Source organism: Furipterus horrens, unplaced genomic scaffold (assembly GCF_987537825.1).
Source record: "Furipterus horrens unplaced genomic scaffold, mFurHor1.1.pri manual_scaffold_7, whole genome shotgun sequence".
Taxonomy (NCBI): Eukaryota; Metazoa; Chordata; class Mammalia; order Chiroptera; family Furipteridae; genus Furipterus; species Furipterus horrens.
The window spans coordinates 49,438,798-49,457,653 of record NW_028327177.1 but is presented as its reverse complement, the minus strand read 5'-3'; the positions used below and the strand labels follow the sequence as shown (position 1 = coordinate 49,457,653).

Below are 18,856 nucleotides of genomic sequence, written 5' to 3'. Positions count from 1 at the left end.
CAGGGTGCCAATTTTTGGGGTGTGTTTCAGTTTTGAGTCTGGTGGGGCATAATGACTCATTGGCTCAGGCTGCTGGGACCCACAACATCAACTGTGTGGTCCTTTGCTAGCACTGTATGGGGTTTGCAGGGGCTTCAAGGGCTGTTGGGGTATGCAGTAGTGACTCCATATTTAGTGCCTAAGGATCATGGAGTGCAGCTGTGGTGGTAAAAGTTGGTGGTATGGTGGTATGGTGTAGTGGCAGAGACTAGTTGCAAGCACACACACACAGTGATGAGTCCAGTGCGATAAGCAAGGGTCAGAGTCAACTTCAGGTGCACAGGCAGCTGGGGGCAGGGGCCCTGGCATTTGATATGTACTAACATGGCTGCTGGGTCTGACGATGGGTACACGGCAGTTCAGGCCAGTGTAAGGAGTCAGGCTGGGAGCATTCAGATGTACAGCTGGAGTGGCTTGCAGCAAGTGGTTCAGGCCAATGACAAGATGGGGTTGGAATGAGGCCCACAGACAGCAGTGGTGTTCTCTTTGTTGGTGTGCACCCCAGTGGCTACAGGGTCTCCTCAGAGGCATGTGTGTGGCATTGGAGGCCAGCGATGAGTGTTGGGTTGGTAATGTTCAGGCACACAATTGGCTAGTTTATAGGTGAGCCTAGTGCTGCAAACTCGTGAATGGAGATAGGGCTAAATTTGGGCCTACAAGCAGCTGTGGGAACCTTGACTGTTAGTGTGCATTTCCATTGCTACAGGGTCTCACCATGGGTGGTTACGTGGCAGTAGAGGCTAGTGATATGTTAGGCAGTTAGATTGCAAGCACACAGCTGGAGGTACTGGCCCTAAAGGAACACAGTGGTGGGAGTTAGCTTCAGGGGTCTAGGCTGGAATCTTTTACTTGTGCAGCCTCAGAGACCTGGGCATGAGTTGCTGGTGTTGATCCCAGGCTCCAGCAGGCATAAGAATCCGGTGGCTGGTGTCTTCGAATGTGACCACCTATGGGGTAAGAACTGGTGTAATTTGCAGGGGGCTGACTATGATTTCTTTAGAGGTGAAAGCTCCTGGGTCCTTGGCAGAGCACATCACTTGAAATCATGGTTGTTCCTGCTGTGTGGTTGATAAGGGGAATCACTGCTCTTCTTCCTTGTCCCTAGCCATCTCTATATGACTCAGCCTTGCCAGTCTCTGGGTAGGGTGAAACTGAAGTGGGTTTTTTATATGGTGTCTTAAAAGGCTGGGGAAGCTGTTTGCTCACCTCACTTTCCCATTCCTGTAACAGAACCCCTGGACTCTCCGATTGAAACAGAACCCACAGGCTGTTTTGCTAGGGGCCTGATTGCCCGCCACCAGAATTATAACTCTTAATACCGAGTTTAGTGAAAAGAAAAAGAATTGTTTATTTAATAGTTATATAGAGATAGATTATTTGTGGATTTCTGCTTTTAAGTCTTATGTTCATTAAAACACCCACAAACACATATTTCTGCCTCCCCCTACCAAACCAGGCTAGTTTTAGAAAAGTTAGAGATATCATTTCCCTACTTCCTAGGCACAGTTCAGCTTTACCAGTAGCTGCCAATCATTCGATTCTGATTGGGGAGGCCTTTCTGCGTTGTGGTGCCCGCCAGCTTTTAATCCAGAACCACGTGGTTTTCCCAGCCTCTTGTAAACTACATGGAGTTTTCCCTTCTTAAAGCAGCATGGTGTACCTTTCTTTTCAAAGCAGCATGGTGTGTGTCCCCAGTTAAAATGTCTGCCACTTATTTTTAAATCCTTGACTGTCCTGTGATGCAGTGTGCATGGTACCCAGTTCTGATCATTCACAGAAACTCACACAGGCTCTGTGTGCTTTTTTCATACCATCCCATGGTCCAAGACCCCTCTCATCTTCCCAAGGCCTTGGGAGCATCAAATCCATTTGCATAACAAAGACACTAGCCACTAGCCCCAGGCATACAAAGGCATCCTGAAAGCTGCTTCCTTTTCCCCATCCCCTAGCCCCAAGCTCTGGGGTTTTTTGGACACCCCCATTTTTTAACATTCCCAGTAAGGAGAACTCTTTTTAGCTGGGAGTTTCCTCTTGATGCTGAGCTGTGCTGGCTTTAGTAATGAAATGATGTAGGGCAAAGGAAGATGTTCTTTCCCTTTTTGTGCAGTTATTCTGCTATTTTGTTCCACTTTCTTGCTGAAGTTCCTTAAGTGTACTTCTTAGCTCTCCCAGAGCTATTTTTGCTCATGGATATCTAATTGTTGATCTTTGTTCGGGGGGATGAAGACTGGTGTCTCCTACCTACACCGCCATCACATTGATATTACTGTTATAAGACTAATGTTGATGACTGACTGGCTGGAGTCTACAGGCCACTGTCTAAATAAACTGCTTACAGCTCAGGTGAATCAATATAACCAAGTAAGTTAAAATAGGATGTTAGATTCATTGAGAAACATGACTTGTGCCTCACAGGAATTCATTATATTAAGATGATAATGGTTACTGAGAAATAAGTGACACTAAATACTGTATATTCAGTAGATACTTATGTAGAAGTCTATTTTACAGAACATATGTTTTTATTTTTTTTGTGTTAATACCTGGGAGTGAAATTGCTAGGTCATATGGTAATTGTATGTTTAACTATATCAGAAACTGCCAACTGTTTTCACAAGTGGTTATACAATTTTACATTCCTACCAGCAATGTCTGAGAATTCCAGCTGTTTTGTATTCTTGCTTGCACTTTGTGTTATAAGTCTTTTAAATTTTAGCCATTCTAGTGTGTGTTTAGTAATACTCTTTGTGGTTTTGATTTCTATTTTCCTAATGATTATTGATGTTTGCTTTGACTATATTTTGTTTTCTTTTGTGGTATAGTGTCTTTTAAAATTTTATTTTCTAGTGAATATTTGTAGATCTAGGGTGTTAAGAATTCTTTATATATTCTGTGTACAGTGTATTCAGATGTATGCATTACACATATTTTTCTCCCAGTCTGTAGTTTGCCTTTTCATTTTCTTAATGGTTAATAGAAGATTTTAATTTTTGTAAAGTTCAATTTATTTTCCTTTTATGACTTATGTCAGAAGTTCCCAACCTTTCAGGCACCACAGACTGCTTTCGTGAAAGACAAATTTTCTATGGGCCTGGGGGTGGAGGGCAGGGATGGCTTTATAGCCTGCCACCAGATGCAGTTCAATAGTTACTTGCTACTCACTGATATGGTTTCAATAAGAGTCTGCAAGCAATTGATTTCTTATGGTCTCCGTGCAGTCAAACCCCTCTGCTAATGATAATCTGTATTTGAAGCTGCTCCCCAACACTCGCATCACCACCTCAGTTCTACCTCAGATCATCAGGCATTAGATTCCCATAAGGAACATGCAACCTAGATCCTCCCCATGTGCAGTTCACAGTAGGGTTTGCACTACTATGAGAATCTAATGCTGCTGCTGATATGACTGGAGGTGGAGCTCAGGTAGTAATGCCAATGATGGGGAGCAGCTGTAAATATAGATATATAGATGAAGCTTTAATTGCTTGCTTGCTACCCACCTGCTGCTGTGTGGCCTGGTTCCTAACAGGCCACAGACTGGTACCAATCCATGGCCCAGGGGTGGGGGAACCCCTGATTTGTGTCTTTCAGATCCTATTGAAGAAATCTCTGTCTAACCCAATGACAGATTTTCTCCTATGTTTTATTTTAATAATTTTATGTTTTTACTTCTTACATTGGATCTATTTGACCCATTTAAATTTATTTTGTATATATGGTAGGAGCTAAGGGCTAAGGTTCATTTGATTTCATATGGACAGCCAATTATTCCATCACTCTTTGTTGAAAAGACTGTTCTTTTCTCATTTAAATATTTTTAATTGAAAAGGATAGTCTTTTGTTGAAAATGAGTCAACCATATATGTGTGGAAGTATTTTTACATGCTGTATTTTATTTCATTGATCTGTATGCCAATTTGAATGCCAAAATCCACTGTCTTGATTATTGTAGCTTCCAGATAGTATAAATTTTTCCAAATTTGCTCTCTTCCAAAATTGCTTTGGTGAGTCTGTGGTCCTTTGTTTACCTTTTCTTCAAACTGTTCAACCAGCAGCTGGACACCAAAGCCCTGAGTGCCTAGCTTGGAATTTTCCCATACTCCAGAGTACAGTCAGTGAAGTAGCTTTGGGCCTTCCCTTCATGGTGAAAATAGAGACTATAGAACAATGCAGGAGTCAAGTCAGTTTAGTGCTAAGAGGCATTGTGCAGAAGAGTGCCACAGAGAACCATACACAGTGACCCTCCCCATTTGTAAAGAAATTCATTATTGTTTTGGACTCTCAGCTTGTCATTTTGTTACTTTAGGAGGCAGAAAGCAAAAGGGAAGGCTTTTCTGGCATTATTAGAGAAACAATTTTCTTCCTTTAGCTCTATATCTCCTACTACTCAGAAGTGATTTATTTTATGTTACTTTTGATTTCACACAATCAATCTTCTTTAAAGAATAGTAGCAGAGATTAAATACTCTCTGTTTATTGTCTTCCTCGGAATAAGCTCTCCAGTGGTTTAATCCCAAGTATTTGTGATTTACATTTGGCTAAACATCCACCAATATAAATTTCCTTCTTGAAACTGCTGTCATCCATTAGCTATATAACTATGTCCTAGAGGCTGACCCCCTTTCTTTCATTTCCTTTTTATTGCTGTGTATATAAATTTCAATTATGCAAGTGTGTAGACTGGAACAGACACTATTTCTATAATTTTATACTTCATGAAATTAACTTTCATTGAAGTAAAGATTTTATTCTTTAACAATTACAAAGGATAACTGTATATATGTAATGTATATGTAATTCTTAAGTGAGTTATTAGCCTAATTCATTCTTTCTCAACCATTTTTATTATTGTCTTCTAATGAGATAAATGAAATGCTAAGGAATACTATTTTCTTGGGGAGGGTTGAGTTTAGAAGAGCCATGAATCAGTATAGTGTTTAAGCTTTTTGCCTTCCAAGATCCAATTTTCTTCCTTGAGGGTGATATTGCCTCTGGTGGGAATGCATGGTCTAATTGATAGAAAAAAAAGTAATTACAATGATAATAACTTTCCTGTGTTAAATGATTCTTATGTATCAGACCCTGTATTACATGCTTAACAAGTGTTATCTGATATAGTTCTCATAAAAAACATATAAGTGTATAATTTTTATTTTTTGAATGAAGAAACAGAGATCAGGAGGTTGTTAACCTTATCTAAAACCAAATTTCAAAGTGCGTATCACAAGATGGTTCTGTGTAGACCTCAGAATTCTCTTTCTACTATTCTTCACTTCTCACAATAATACTATTCAAATTAATTGAAAAGTCAAGACATTCTGTGGCCAATGATATACATTTATTTTTGCACTTAATGCCCCAACATATTGGCTTCCAGAAATGGTTCAATTCTTCCTGGTTGGCATTGCTTACAGGTCATCAGAAGTTTTTTGGTCTGTGAGTTGCTTATCACTTATTGGGAAGAACAGTTAGCAAGTAATTATAAGGAACTTTAGAATTCTAAAAGGATAATTCTAGAGAGTATTTTTTATAACCACAAGGTAAAAACATTACTTTGTTCTGAAAGAATTCAGATTCAGTTTTTCTATATCCTAATACTTCTAAAGAGGTCTTTATCCACAATATGCAATTCATCATTTAAAATTATACAATTTTTTTCTTTATATATATGCCTATATAAAAAGATAAAAGTAATATGGAACATAGTAAAATCATATAGGATAGGCAAATATAAAAGGAAAAAGGAACCTTTCTCAGCTCCAACTTTTATACTCTGCTCAAAGATATCTTCAGTTTTTCTGTAAATATAAAAAGTATGTATTTGCACATGTACATATGTCCCTGGATATCCTTTCTATTTACAAAATGAGATTATACTATTCGAATTCTGTCATATTTTGCTTTAGTCATTCTTTTAAAGTTGCATTGTGTAGTATTTTATTGTGGCTGTTTTATAATTTCTTTGACTCATTCTGTATTAAAAGATATTTATTATTCCAAGGAGTCTCTTAAAGAATGTCCTGGATGCTGTGGAGACTTCTGGCCAAGATGGAGGCGTAGACAGACACTCTGTGTGTTTTCCTCCACGACTAAGAAGGAATACAACTACCTCAAAACTAGAAACAATCAGAAGTTTCAGAAAACCAAACTACATGGAAGTCCAGGAAACAAAGATATAAAGAAGAAATACTCATCCAGAAAGGTAGGAGGGGCAGAGCTGGGGCAGAGAGGATACAGTGTGGTGGTGGCAGCAGGAGCAGCAGCAGTAGGCCAGCGGAAAGCGCAGTCACCTGTTTTAAAGAGTCAGGAGGGACACCTGGGGAGCGTTTCCAGCACCTCACTGGATATCACAGCACACAGTCCCAGCACAGGGGAAAATCAAGCCTCATTGCTTCTGACTGTGCAGACCAGTGGGGTTTGGGGTGGAGGCAGAGACTGCCAGTCTCTCAGCACAGTCTGCTTCTTTAAAGGGCCCCACGGTCCTAGAATGTCTGCAGACCCACCCACTCTGGGAACGATAGCCTGAGAGGCAGCTAGAGGGGCACTAGTCTGCTGCAGAAGTGGGAGAGGTGCCTGGAAAAGGAATGAATGTGGGTCAAGTGTCATTGTTCCCTCTCGGACCCTTCACTCACATACAGCACCACGACGTGGTGAAACAGGTCGCCCTGTACTGACAAATCCCTAAGGCTCTACCTGGGACACAGAGGCAAAAAAACACAGGAGCCTGTCAGAATGAGGAGACAGGAGTATGGCCCAAAAGGGGGAACAGATCAAAGTTCCAGTGGGAGAACTAAGTGAAGAGGAGATAGCCAACCTAACAGATGAGGAGATAGACAAGCTAACAAACACAGAATTCAAAACACTGGTGATAAAGATGCTCATGGCTTGACAGATATGCTTGAGTATGTCAAATGCATAAGAGAAGAAGTGAAGGCTATGCTAAGTGAAACAAAGGAGAATCCCCACAAAGCCAACAGTAAAGGGAAGGAAACTCGGGTTCAAATCAATGATTTGGAACATAAGGAAGGAAAAAACAGTCAACCAGTGAAGAATGAGGAAGCAAGAATTGAAAAAAATGAGGGAAACTTCCCAAATTTTGCAAAAGAGATGGACATACAGGTCCAGGAAGCATGGAGGTTCCCAGGCGAGCTGGACCCAGAGGAGACCACACAGGATGCATCATGATTGAGATGCCAACGGTGAAAGATAAAAAGAGAGTACTGGGGGCAGCAAGAGAGAGGCAGAGAGTTGCCTACAGGGGGTGCCTATAGGACTATCGGCTGATTTCTAGGAGGACACTCTGCAGTCAGGAAGGGACTGGCAAGCAGTATTCAATGTGGTGAAAGGCAAGCTGCAACCAGAATTACTCTATCCAGCAGAGCTATCATTTGAAATAGAAGGGCAGGTGAAGTGCTTCCCAGACAAGGTAAAGCTAAAGGGATTTCATCACCACTGAGCCATTATTATATGAAATGTCAAAGGGACTTACTTAAGAAAAAGATCAAAACTATGAATACTAAAATGACAAAAAATCTCACAACTATCAACAACAGAATCTAAAAAAATAAAAACAAAATCCAACTAAGCAAACCAGAACAGGAACAGAATCATAGGTATGGGGATCATTTGGAGGGTTATCAGCTGGAAGAGGGGAGGGGGAGAAATGGGGATATGGTGCAGGGATTAAGAAGTATAATCGGTTGGTACAAAACAGACAGGGGGAAGTTAAGAATAATATAGGAAAGGGTGAAGCCAAATAACTTATATACATGACCCATGGAGATGAACTAAAGGGGGCTGGGATTGCTGGAGGGAAAGGAGCTACTGAGTGGAGGGGATCAAAGGAGAAAGAAAATTGGAACTACTGTAACAACATAATCAATAAAATATACCTAAAAAAAAAGAATGTCCTTAGTACACATAATTTGGCATCTTTGTGAATATATCTGTATAGTAAATTATAGCAATAAGACTTAAGTCAAAGGGTATGTGCACTGTAAATTCTCATAGATATTGCCAAATTGTCCTTCAAAAAAGGATACAGGAAACTATACTGATGCCAGACAGTGTGTAAAAAGACCCACTCTCATAGCACTGGATATTATAAAACTAAAAATTTTGCCAACCTGATAGATGAAAAACTATGTCTTGTTTTGATTTGCCTTCCTTTAGTTATAAAGAGAGGTTGTCTATACTTTCTGTTTCTTTGCTACTTGTGTGTTTTTTAAAGATGAATTTCTTATTCGTATTCTTGTCCATTTTCTATTGTAAAATCCATGGTTAGTTTTGTTTTATTGATTGTATGAGCTGCTTACAAATGAAACAAATCAGTCCTTTTTTCATTTATGTGGCTTTTTTTTTTCAGCTTTACCATTTCAGTTATGGCTTTTACAAGTTTGCTTTTATTTGATGTTGAGAACAATTGTATTGAGGTTAAATATACATAAATAAAATGCACACGTTTTAAGTTTATAGTGTGATGATAAGTTTTGACAATTGAGTTCACCTGAATAAATACCACTTTGATCAAGATACAGAATAATCCTATCATCCCAAATAGTTTCTTCATGCTCTTTACAGATAATTCTACCACCTGTGACCCTAGGAAAGAACTAATTTGCTTTTTATTACTACAAAGAAGTTTGTCTCTCTTAGAATTTATGTGGAATCTTATAGTACGTACTCTTTTTTATTAGGATTTTGATCAGCATAAATCTTGAAATTCATCCATTTTTTCTGTATATCAGTAGTTTATGCCTTTTAATTGCTGAGTTGTATTCATTTATATAGTACAATTTGACTGTGTAGTCACTTTTTGTATTCATTGTCCAGGGCTGCTGTAAGAAATGACCATAGACAACACTGTTTGAAAAAACAAATTATTCAATCACAGTTCTGGAGGCTAGAAGTCGGAAACTGGCAATGTCATGCTCTTTTTAAAGGCACTAGGGAAGAACTTGCTTGCCTTTTCCTTGGCATTCTTTGACTTGGAAGTGCATATTTTCAGTCTCTGCTTGGCATTCTTCTGTCTGTCTGTCTCTGTGTCTCTTTTCCTTTTCTTATAAAGACACCAGTCATAATTGATTAAGCCAACTGAAGCAGTCTGCCTCCAACACCCCATTTCGGTAGTAAACTCTCTGTCCAGCAGAGGTTTCAGGATCATGGCTGAGAGAACAAATTTATCCAGGACACTGTATTTTGTCTGGAGGGAGGAGAGGTGGCAAATCTCTGTAGTGGAGAGGTGTGCAGAACTCCCTTCATTGAGAAAGGTATGTATGGGAGATACAAGGTCAAAATTCATAAATCATCGATTAGCTTTCAGATGCTTGGGTTACAGTTGACAGTTACTGATTACAGATATCAATATAGAGAACACAGTGACCAGTCTGCGTCAGGATTTATTAAACATCTTGATGCCACACTGGCATCAGCTGCAAGGCTTCATACATTTTTAGCTACAGATTGTTTATAGTTAACTAAGAGATAAGAAAAGAAGAGCAAACTTAAAAGCATAATATGCTTTTTTTTTTTTTAATTTATTTTTTGGTTTTTCAGTTACAGTTGTCCCATTTTTCCCCCATTTCTCTCCCCCACTCAGCCCACCCCTTCCCCACAATCATATCCCTCCCCATTGTCCATGTCCATGAGTCATTTATACACATTCTTTGACTAAACCCTTCCTTTACTTATCTCCCTTCTCTCCCTCCCCCCTCCTCCCTATTGCTGCTTTCTTCAAATCCAATTCCCATGGAAACCTCCTGAGTGGCCTCTGAGTCATGTCTGCCGCTTAACCATTCCTGGTGTTCTGGTTGAGTCTGACAAGGCCCTTAGGAGCCTGGCTCATGGCTTTTGGGCTACAGTTCTAAAAACCATATAGGACGGTCCCCTACAGCCAATCCTACTTAAGTGCAACTTAAGTAGGTATCAGATGTAAGGACTTGAACATATCTTTTTGGGGATGTAGTTTAACCCAGAACAGTTCTTCTCTGGCCCTGGAAAATTCATGTCTTCCCATGTGGGAAATGCTTTTACCACATTCAACATTCCCCAAAGTCTTAACGATTCCAAACCTTTACAAGTTTGCTTTTATTTGATGTTGAAAACAATTGTATTGAGGTTAAATATACATAAGTAAAATGCACACATTTTTTTAAAGTATATTTTATTGATTATATTGTTACAATAGTTCCAATTTTTTCCCCTTTGCTCCCCTCCGCCCAGCACCCCCCTTCCCCGACAATCCCCTCCCTAAGTCCATGCCCATGGCTCACCCTTTCATATATTCTTCTTCTTTTTTTAAAAAAAATAATTAATTAATTAGTTAAATATTTTAACAATAAAAAATAACAATCCCTCCCTCTCAGACTTAAGACCCTTTACAATCTTATAAAGGACAATGGACGAAGGTCTCGAGCTCCTCTAGTTGCTTCAAGCTGGACATGGTCATCGTCCTACCTACCCTTGGGTCAAGAAATCCCTAATAAGAGTGGGGATGTGGAGGGGAGGGTGGCCTTCCTACAAGGGGAAGGATCGTGCAGACTCCAGGTTGGTTGGCTGTCTCTGGACAACGGCATGCTTGGTTTAACAGGCTGGCATCCTTGTTGTATTCTGGGGGCAACAGGGTTAAAGGACATCATTCAATCCGTAACCACTAGATGACAAAAGACAGGTATTAATTTTTCAATGTCCCACATTAGGGAAAAGAAGGGCTTCTTTGGAGGAAGGTATGCCAGGTACATCTCACCTGTCCAAAACCCTTTTGCCCATTATACTTAGTTTGGGCTGAGGGAAATATTTTAGGTTTCCCCCCTCTCAGGCCTCTGGGCTCTTTCTGTCCAAGCCATTAGGATAGAAAAGAGAAACCAGTTTTAAAGTGAAGCCCACAGACCACCCCATTCTTCACCAACCCAGCCACTTAGTTCAGCCAAACCAGTGAGTCTCAGGAGGCAGCAATGCAGACAGGATTAAGTGAGGCCTATACGTACAGACAATCACTCAGGTAATGAGATCGTAGGCTTATGCCCTTTGAAAACAGAAAACACATGTTAATTTATGTAACATAACCCACACACAAGTTTATAGATCTGTAGGACTGTCTTATAGGAAAGACATCCAGTTGCAAGGCATTTGACATTTTTCTTGCCTGTAAATTAAACATCTTTGATAATGCCACAGACATAGTTTAACTTTCAAATGAAAACAAATTTTAAATGAAAAGAAACTTTAAAGACGGTTAGCTGCACTACTTTATAGTTTACCACTGGGCATTGTGATCTTCCTTGAATCTTGATTTTTCTCCCTAAGATTACCCTCCTTGTCATTAAAGGGACTGCATTAAGTTCATTTTTAATTTATCCTGTTCATTTGCATAAACACAACAAGAGCAGCAAATGATCACTTATGATCTTTAGTTCTTCTTTTTGGAACTTACACAAGGAACATTTAGGGTGACCTTCAGTCTGCCCTTCAGGGCACAGAAGCAGATCCACATACCTGGCATTCAGCCTTGCCTGTAAACACCTGTCTTTTCCAGGTCCTCCTGGTTTTCCATTGTGCCTTAAGGTTCCTTCTAGCCATCTTTCAGGAAAACAACCTTCGCTCCTTCCCTGGAAAGATTGCTATGGACCGCTCATCCATCCAAGGTACCAGGCCTTTTATCTCGTGGACTTTTATTACCTTTGAAAGTCAGTCCCGGTTGCTCAGGGTTTTTTGGTAACAACCAAAGCCCAAGCATGTCTCCTTTAGGCATGACATTCCAGTCAAAGTCTTAGTCAAAAAAATCATTATTAACAACTGGTCTTATTAGTTTTATGCAAAGAAACTTAGGTCATTACTTACTTTTTTAGAATGCCAAATTCTGGAGGGATCAGATAGGGAGAAAATATATACAGTGTGAAGGAAAAACCTTGTCCTTCTAATATTCACTGAACTTGCATTTCTATTCTTTATATTTTTATTTTTTCCCCCCACTAAAAATTTTTCTGTTTGTTTTTCCATTACAGTTGTCTCACTTTTTTCCCCCTCTTGCTTCTCTGCACCCTGTCCCTCCCTTCTCCCACATTCAGCCCCCACCCAGTTGTCCATGTCCATGGGTCATTTATACATGTTCTTTGACTAGACCCTTCCCCTTCTTACCACTTCTCTCCCTCCCATCTCCCCCTTTGTTACTGTTAGTTTATTCCTCGTTTACATACCTCTGGTTCAATTTTGCTCATTTGTTTGTGTTGTTCATTAGTTTCCTGTAACAGGTGATAGCATAAGGTAATTTTCTTTTGTTGCCTGGCTTATTTCGCTAAGCATAATTCTCTCTAGTTCCAGTCATGTTGTTGCAAATGGTAGAAGTTCCTTCTTTCTTTCAGTACTTATTCATTGTCATTTTCCCCCTTTGTACTCGTGTTCCTCTCTGTCTCTCTCTATTTCTTCATCTTCTTAAAGCAGACCCTTTAGCATCTCTTGCAATACTGGTTTGGTGGAGATGTATTCTTTTAACCTTCTTTTGTCTTGGAAACTCCTTATTTCACCTTCCATTTTGAATGAGAGCCTTGCTGGGTAGAGTATTCTTGGTTGTAGGCCTTTGTTTTTCATTACTTGGAATATATTTTGCCATTCCCTTCTGGCTTGTAGTGTTTCTGCTGAGAAGTCTGATGATAGCCTTATTGGAGCTCCCTTGTACGTTATTAGTTGTTTCTCTCTTGCTGCTTTTAGGATTCTCTCTTTGTCTTTGAATGTTGCCATTTTAATTATGATGTGTCTTGAAGTGGGCCTGTTGGGGTTCATCTTCATTGGGACCCTCTGTGCTTCCTGGACTTGCATGATTCTTTCTCTCTTCATGTTAGGGAAGTTTTCTGTCATTAGTTTTTCAAAGAGGCTTTCTATCCCTTGCTCTTCTTCTTCTCCTTCTGGAATTCCTATGATACGGATATTATTACGTTTCATGTTGTCCTGCAGCTGTCTTAGAGCCTCTTCAGTCTTGTTCAGCCTTTTTTCATTTTGTTGCACTGTCTGTGAGTTTTTGTCTACGTTGTCCTTCAGCTCGCTGATCCGATTTTCTGCTTCCTCTAGCCTGTTTTTAATTCCTTCTACTGTGTTCTTCAATTCAGAGATCGTATTCTTCATTTCCTCCTGGCTCTTATTGATAGCTTCCATGTCCTTTTTGATGCTGGTATAATTCTCAGTAAGTTCCTTATAGTTCTTCTGGAGTTCACTGTAGTTTTTCTGGAGTTCTTTGTAGTTTCCGCTGAGCTCATTGAGCTTCTCCATAATCCGTGCTTTCAATTCCATATCTGATAGTTGGCTCCCCTCTATTTCATTTAGCACTCTTTCTGGGGACTCTACCTTTCCTTTCGATGGGGGGTTGTTTCTCGGTCTCCCCATTTTTGTGACTCCTATTGTTTGTTGGTGCTTCTTAGAATGATCTCTAAAATGCACACATTTTAAGTTTATAGTGTGATGATGAGTTTTGACAATTGAGTTCACCTGAGTAATTACCACTTTGATCAAGATATAGCATAATCCTATCATGCCAAATAGTTTCTTCATGCTCTTTACAGATAATCCTACCACCTGTGACCCTAGGAAAGAACTCATTTGTTTTTTATTACTACAAATAACTTTGTCTCTCCTAGAATTTATGTGGAATCTAAATATCATCATATCAAAAAGTTTGAAAATCTCATCTTTGATATCACCTAAACTAGGTTTGAATGAGACACAGGATATAATCTGTCCTGGGTCAAAGTTCCTCTCCATCCACAAACTTATAAAAGTAGAAAACAAGTTATCTGCTTTCAAGATGCAATGGTAGAGCAGACATTGAATAAATATTCCCATTCCAAAAGTGAGAAATTAGAAGGAAAAAAAAGGGGGTCAGATGTCCTAGTAGGTGTGCAGCCCAGCAGGACAGAATTCCATTAGATTTCCAGGCCTGAGATAATCCTGTATGTGTTACTACTTTGTTCTCTGGGCCCTGCTAGGTCAGCAGCACCATTCTCTTGCCATCCCCAGGGTGGGGACCTTGCTCTCTCAGCCTACTATGGCAGTGACTACACCATCTTTGGCCCTCAGAGTCATTTTTCCCTCATTTCATCCCATCTTGGTCCTTTTATCTATTGGAATAAATTCTTGAAAATCTTGTTGGTCTTCCTTGGATGTCATGGGGGTCCATATCACTAGACAAAAGAGTTCTGTACATACTTCCTGGATAACTCTATTTCTGCTCCTGGCTTCTGCTGAGACGGTTGACGGGAACCTAATCTCTTTAACAAATAGTTTTCCTCCCACGCCCTTGGCTTTGTTTCTAGAATTTATCTGGATAGGTTAAATTTTTTCCAAATCATTAAGTGCTGGCTCTTTTCTGCTTAACAATCTCTTCCTCACTTTATCTCTTTCTTTTCTCTTGAATTTTACCATAAGCAGCAAGGAGAAATCAGGCCACACCTTCCACACTTTGATCAGAGATCTCCACAACTAAATATTCAATGTCATAAGTTTTATTTCCACCACTGAATAACAGAGAACAGTTCAGCCCAGTTTTCTTCCACTGTATAACAAGAATTTCCTTTACTCCAGTTTCCAATAACATCTTTCTCATTTCCATCTCTTCCAATAATGAGTTTCTATTATGAACGGATATTTACTTTTGCCAAATGCTTTTTCTGGCATCTATCAAGATGATCAGATACATTTCTCCCATTATATTAAATATGACAAATCACATTGATTGATTTTCAAATGTTAAAAAGGTTTTCATTCTGCATTCCTGAGACAAACCTGAAGGCTGTAGTTGACTTGATTTCCTAATATTTTGTTAAGAATATTTTCATTTTCATTCATGATGTTTATTGCTCTGTAGTTTTCATATTATACATTTATCTGGTTTTGGTATCAGTAATTAATGTTTATTTCATATGATGATCTGGAAATTATTCCAAAGGGTTTGTGTAAGATTGGTATTTGTTTTTTAAAGGTTTGGTAGAAAATTCATTTGGGCCTGGAGTTCTTGGTGAACATTTTTAACTATGTATTTATTATTTTTTAGAAGATATAGGGCTATTAAAATCTTCTGGTTTATTTTATATCTGTTATGATAATTTGAGTCTCTCATCAAACTATTTGTCCACTCCCTGCATCCTGTTTTTCTCTAGTTCATTTATTCTAATTGTTTCTTCCACTTGTTCTCTTTCAAATTGTGGCCTAGAGAGGAATGAATATTAAGAAGATTTTTAGAATTTTATCTACTCATCTTCTTTCTCCCATTATGTTGCTGAGAAAATTGGGTTAGGTACTCTACACATTCCTGAAATCTTGTGCCTCACTTTTCTCTTGGCTTCTACTTTAAGAATATGGCACAAGGATATGTACCTTATATGTTTAATTTCTACTGATTTTTTTAACAGTTCTTTTTTAAAATTTATTATTATTATTATTATTATTTTAGTTTTTCTGTTAACTGGTCTCACTTCACCAAAATCTTCCATTAAGAATGTTGTGATTTTTTTTCTTTTCTTTTTTTCACATTTTTAGTATGTTGGCCTTGCTACCTCATGTAGATTACAAGCTAAGGGAGGACAAAGATGTCATTTTATGTTTTTCATCTACTCATCCCCATGACACTGGACACCTAGTAATGACTTAATGCTTATTGGCTATCAGTTGAACAAAGTGTGAGTTATAAACTAAGATGAATCTTGACTTATGATCTTTAGATTCTACTCCAGTTTTTATAATACTCACTTCCAAGGTTAAGGTTTTAATGATTTAGAGGTACAAAATCCTATGGTAAACAGACATCGTATTTTATTATTTTCATTTTTTATTTCTATTCCTCTACTTTTTATCCTTTGCCATCTTAGTTTTTGGAAAATGCAATTTCTTTCCCTATTGATTTGATCCTTGCACATTTAGCAAGTATTGATTTTTTCCCTGAACTCTTTACTGCATTTCTAAGACTGCCAAAGCTTTGTTTCATTTTATTCAAACCAGCATTAACATACCAGTTATTGTACAGAAAACAGCTGAAATTTTCTCAGTTTGTAATTGAAGTTTAACTACTCCTGTTGTTGTTAAAGATAGCCTATCATCCTCCTTCAGTTTGTTAAAAGGATGTTTTTACTTACACATTAGATTACCAAATCATCTTGGTAAATCAAAATGACAATGAGATAGTACTTCACACCCATGAGATTTGGCTAGAATTTTTTTTTATTAAAAATTGTGTATTTATTCTTTTTTAATATGTTTTATTGATTATGCTGTTACAATTGTCCCAATTTCTTCTCCCTCTGCTCCCCTCCACCCAGTGACCCCCCCTCCAGTAGCCCCCCCCAGTCCATGCCCATTGGTTGTGCATACAGTTCTTCTCAACATCTTCCTATCTACTCCACTCCCTCCTACTATGCTTATTTCCTGCATCATCTCCCTCCTTTTCCCTCATTCCCTCTCCCCGCTAACCTCCCCCCAATATATTCCCCATACCTATAATTCTTTTTCCACTCTCATTGCCTACTTAGTTTGCCTTTGTTTCTATTCCCTAGCTTCTGTTGTTGGTTGTTGTGGTACAGTTTTCATTTTAATGTTGATAGTTTTGATTCTCCTTCTTCTAAACAAGTCCCTTTAACATCTCATATAACAGTGGTTTGGATCTAATGAACTCCTTCAGGTTTACTTTGTCCTGGAAACACTTTCTCTGCCCTTCTATTTGGAATGACAGCTTTGCTGGGTAGAGTAATCGTGGTTATAGGTTTTTGCTTTTCATTGCTTTGAATATTTCTTGCCAGTCGCTTCTTGCATGCAGAGTTTCTTTTGAGAAATCAGCTGAGAGTCTTATTGGGACCCCTTTGTACGTAATTCTCTTCTTCTCTCTTGCTGCTTTTAATATTCTCTCTTTATCCTTAATTTTTGAGATTTTGATTTTAATGTGTCTTTGTGTGGTTCTCCCTGGGTCCAGTTTTTTTGGAACTCTCTGTGCTTCCTGGACCTGTAAGTCTATTTCCTTCCCCAAGTTAGGGAAGTTCTGCTTCATTATTTTTTCACATAATTTTTCCACATAATTTTTTCAATTTCTAGTTCTTCTTCACCTTCTGGCAACCCTATAATTCAGATATTCACTTGCTTATAGTTGTCCCATAGGTTTCTGAGCTTCTCATTTTTCTCACTTTTTGTTTCCTCTTTCTGCACTGGTTGACTGTTTGTTCCTTCCCTATGTTCCAATTTGTTGATTTGATCCCTGGTTTTTCTTCCCTCACCACTTGTTTTATATGTGTTTTCATTCATTTCAGCAGGACTAGCCTTCATTCCTTCCCCGTCTTGATTAAGTCCTGCTGTTATTTCTGTAAGTTGCCTTATAACTATAGCTCTGAACTAAGCCTCAGAAAGATTATATCTGTTCATCCATTAATGCATGTATTTGCTTTCTGGTCAGCTGTGTGATTGGGATCTCTATCATTATCCCTGCCATTCTGACAGGTTTGTTTACCTTTCCTTCTTGGGAGGGACGGTCACACCTACGCTATCGGGGGCAGAGCCCTGTGCACTCATCACTACCAGGTGAGCCTTCTCACCACACTATGACACTTTATGCGGGGGCTGGGGTCCAAGATGGATTCTTGCCATTTACTCTCTGCTGAGAGACCGAGAGCCTCCTCCTCCATTCCCACCCACTCTGGCCCTCATAGTCTGTGGCAATGGGGGTCTGCCTTCCCTAGCATTGGAATAGCGAGCTGACAGGTTTGGTCTGCAGCTAGCGGTGCTCCCAGGTGTTTCTTGCTTCCCCTTAAATATGGGTGTCTGTGCTTAGCGCAGTCCTGCTGCTCGTTGCTGCAGCTGCAGCTGCCGCTGCTGGCACAATTTGATCTCTCTTCCCTGGCTTCGCCCTTCCTACCCGTCCGGATGAGCACCACTTGTTTATAACTTCATACATTGGACTTCCATGTAGCTTTATTATCTGGAACTTCTGGTTATTTCTGGTTTTGTGGTAGTTGTGGTTCTTCTTAGTTGTGGAGGGAGATGGAGCATGTCAGTCTAGGTCTCCATCTTGGCTGGAAGTCCTGTCTAGTATTGTTTTTTATTTGTTGCTGGATGATACAAAATTTACTTAACACTTTTTGAACTCGGTTATTTCATCTCTTAATTAGGGATCCTTAAAACAACAAGTGAATAAATTGTACTGGGTGACTCTTCAAATGTCTTCTAACATAGTTGATTCCAATTTTTATGCTTATATAAATGATTAGGTATTTTATTTTCATTTTGGAAACTAAATATATAAACTTACAGGATCTTGAAAGGTATAAGTCTGAATGCACATATTACAAGTCAAAGCTAAGAATTTTGGTGGTATTTTGTCAAAATGCTGGGAACTTAAGAGAACTTATATTAGTAACTTTCTTGAAATTCAGGATGACCAACTAACAACGAGAGGATAATGGTATTTTTCTAACCTTATTATTAAAGATATTTTAGGAAATATTCTCACAGTTATATTGTAGGAAATATTGATCTTACTATTTAAAAAAATAGTCTTAATTTGTGTTATAGACTTTCTCATAGGAGATGGGGAAGAGTAAATTATATCTGTCCTGAACTCTTCTAGCTGTATGATGACCTGCTGTTCTGAGTCTTCAGTTTTTTCCCTAGCTTAACCAAGATTATTTATTTATTTATTTATTTATTTTTAATAGAACTTATTGGGGTGACACTGGTTTGCAAAACTATACAGGTTTCAAGTGTACAACTCAATAAAACATCATCTACACACTGCATCATACTCCCAACGCCCAAGCAAAGTTTCTTTTTATTTTCATTTTCTGTCTCTTTATAT

General features: G+C 38.8%; 1 pseudogene; it reads left to right on the top strand.

Moving 5' to 3' along the window:
• The first annotated feature begins 363 nt into the window (after nt 1–363).
• Nucleotides 364–18,856, top strand: part of LOC150004421 (uncharacterized) — a 177,688-nt pseudogene continuing 159,195 nt past the window's right edge.